Raw genomic sequence first — 3,074 nt, 5'->3', positions numbered from 1 at the left:
GAGAGTATCTATTGAGCTTGCCTTGGTGTGTAACATCACGATCAAATTGCCAAGGTCAGTCCAAGGAGCAAGTGTGCCACATGCATTGGGACCACATCACACCATACCTCATCCTCGTAATTCCCAAGCTTAAAAGTGATCAAGGACTGTTTTGTAACCTTAACTTCGAGCATTCATTAAGCCACCAAGGTGATACTGCTTAGGGTGCTCGATACAAGGCAACTTTAAGGAATCCACCAAATAACTGCTAACTACATTTGAACAACTCCCACTATCAATCATAAGTGAACATAAGTTACCTTTTATAAAACACCTAGAATGGAAAATATTGGTCCTTTGGTTATCACAATCGTCTCCCATTTGGATGTTAAGGGTGCGGCGGAGCATCTTATTTTTTTTTGGACTACCTGCAAAACAAACACTCAACACTCAAAAAGAAAAATTAGCAAACCTCACCGTTAATCACTCAAAAAGAAAAAAAAATTCTCAATGAGGTAGAATTCAGTCTTGTGAGTCCTTTAGGAGAGTTTATATCAACCAATTAGAGAGTGGATGAACCGATCTACCAAAGAATCCTAATTTGCACTAGGATGCCAAAAACTGACGAGACACTAATTGATTCGTGTTGCACCGAGGAAGAAGTTGTGCACACGTTTAAATCCTACTAACACAAGAAACAAGAAGGTGTTAGATAACGTAAAGGAAGAATAAAGGCAAACAAATGAAAACCTACAGCTAAGAATCAATAAAAATTGCTGAAAACAGAAAACCCGAAAAAAACTGCAAAGTAACTTGACAACTTCGTTTGAGGTGTTCCCGATCTCTAAAAATCACGAAATTAAATATAGAATGTCCTTATATATTGAAATTTTGATATGGAAAGTTTGAGCACCAAATTCAACCCGCTGAATATTTTTCTAAATTTTTATTGGATTTCATCTTTTTTTGATTTTTGACTTTTTCGACTAATCTTTTTGCGAAAAATATTTTTTTCTATTCAATAACAGTGCCACAAATATGAATGTAAAATTTCAGATCAATCGGACAATGTTTACCCACTAAAATGAATTTTTTCAAAAATTTTTCCGGTAAAAGCTCATTTGTTTGTGCTTTAAAAAAATTGAGATCAGTTTAGAAATCAACCAAGAACACCCAAAACGCCCAAAATATGATACCAAATGATACGGGGGTTGCGCGCGGACCAAGATCGAGTTGCCAAGTCACGAGAAACTCCTACGAAAACCCTAAACAATCAGATCTGAAACGAAACAGAAAATTAAAAGATTAGAATTTTGAATTTCCAGATCTGAAATAAATTCCCAAAACAACAAAGAATCAAATTGAGAATAGAAATAAGTGTTAATAAGGGTTCTTGAAACCCTAAAGGAGATTCGATTCTACGCCCAATTGAACACCAAGATAGTTTTCCCCAAATTTCGACAATCTAATTTCTCCCAAAAGAGTATGGAAGAACCCTAGAAATTGGGGATTTTGGGTTGATTCCTTAAGATAGAAAAAGGCTGAAAACACAATAAGAACAGAAAATAAATTAGATAAAGATTCAGTACAAGAAGAAATAAAGAAAGAATTGATAGCAAGAAATTAAAAGATAAGTCCTAAGAAGCCTTGAAATCTGAAAGATCTCACAACTCCTTCAAACGGCTCTAATCTCCCTCCAAAGAATATCAATGGCAAGAAGAAGGTGAAGATGGCTCCCACAATCAAAAGATTGTTAAAACAACTTCTAAAGAAAACCCAAGAGAGAATTCTTGGAGAAAAACTCAAAGAGAATTCGCACTTAAACAAATCAAATTTTGATATAATTGAGAAGTTATTTACAAGGTGGCCACCATGCCTTTAAATAGGCCTTATAACTAGTCCTAATCTAATTAGAAAACTAAAATAAAAAACTCCTAATTATTTTAATATAGAAATTCGCCAAGGGTCTTTTATTTGGGACTCTTGGACCTGAATATTTACATAAAATTTAAACTAAGTAAAAAATAAATAAATAAAAATAAAACTTTACAACTTGGGCCACTTTGACAATTTGGCCTGATTTTCAACTAAGTATGGTTTGACTTCTTGGTTGGGCTTGGAATCCTCTTATTGGGCTTTGCCTTCAAGAACTTGGGTTGGGCCTCTGTGACTCGTATCAGATTTGTATGCTAATATGCCCTACAATGATGCTCTGATTTGCTTGATAAAGCATTTATGTGTAAATATATGAGATCTGGCTCGCATGTTAAGCATGTCATACTCTGATAATCCGATTCGCATATAAAACATGCTACTGAAAAATCTGTTTTGTTTCCATAACACATGCATGGGTATGAAAAATGTACGAAGGAAGTATCTGGTTGTAGATCAGCATTTCTGGTGGCTTGTCCACAATATTATGTATCTAGCAGTAAAGCTGCAATTTCTGGTGGTTCGACCACAATTTGTTGTGTTATTGGTTGGATGAGTTCTGGGGAACTCTGTATGGTGTGTAGCGGAGTTGGGTAGGATTTAAGTTCTAATATTTGTATTGTATTCTGAAATTGTTGCATTGATTACGTCATTACACAATTTGCCATATCTACTTTATAATTGAGTAATTTATATATGTTATGGATTGATTAATATGATGTTGTGATGAATTATTTTGTGAAATAATTGTTATTTAAGACTTACACTGAGCCTTTTTAAGCTCACCCCCTCAAACTTTGATTTCAAATAATCGAGGCTAAGATGGGCTTGGCTACGGAGGTACTTTTGGTTATTTTTTGGAAAACCTTGCAAGTAGTGGTATTGTACATTTTGGTTTGTGTTCATGCTTTATGGACTTTAGTTTTGGGACATTGGCTTAGATTTTTTATTTGAGAACTTTGGATAGTGTTTTGGGTTTTTTCTTTACTGCATGATTTGTTATGTTAAATTATAATTTAAATAATTTGAATAAATAAAACTAAAATGACAAACTATTTTTATAACAAATTTTATTAGACTCCAAGTAACGATTTTAAGCTCAATACTTGATTTTTAAAACCCATCACAACATGTTTGCAAAATCGATGATTTCCAAAGTATCA

Source organism: Gossypium raimondii, chromosome 8 (genome assembly GCF_025698545.1).
Source record: "Gossypium raimondii isolate GPD5lz chromosome 8, ASM2569854v1, whole genome shotgun sequence".
Taxonomy (NCBI): Eukaryota; Viridiplantae; Streptophyta; class Magnoliopsida; order Malvales; family Malvaceae; genus Gossypium; species Gossypium raimondii.
The sequence above is the reverse complement of the archived record's forward strand: the minus strand, read 5'-3'. Positions refer to the sequence as shown.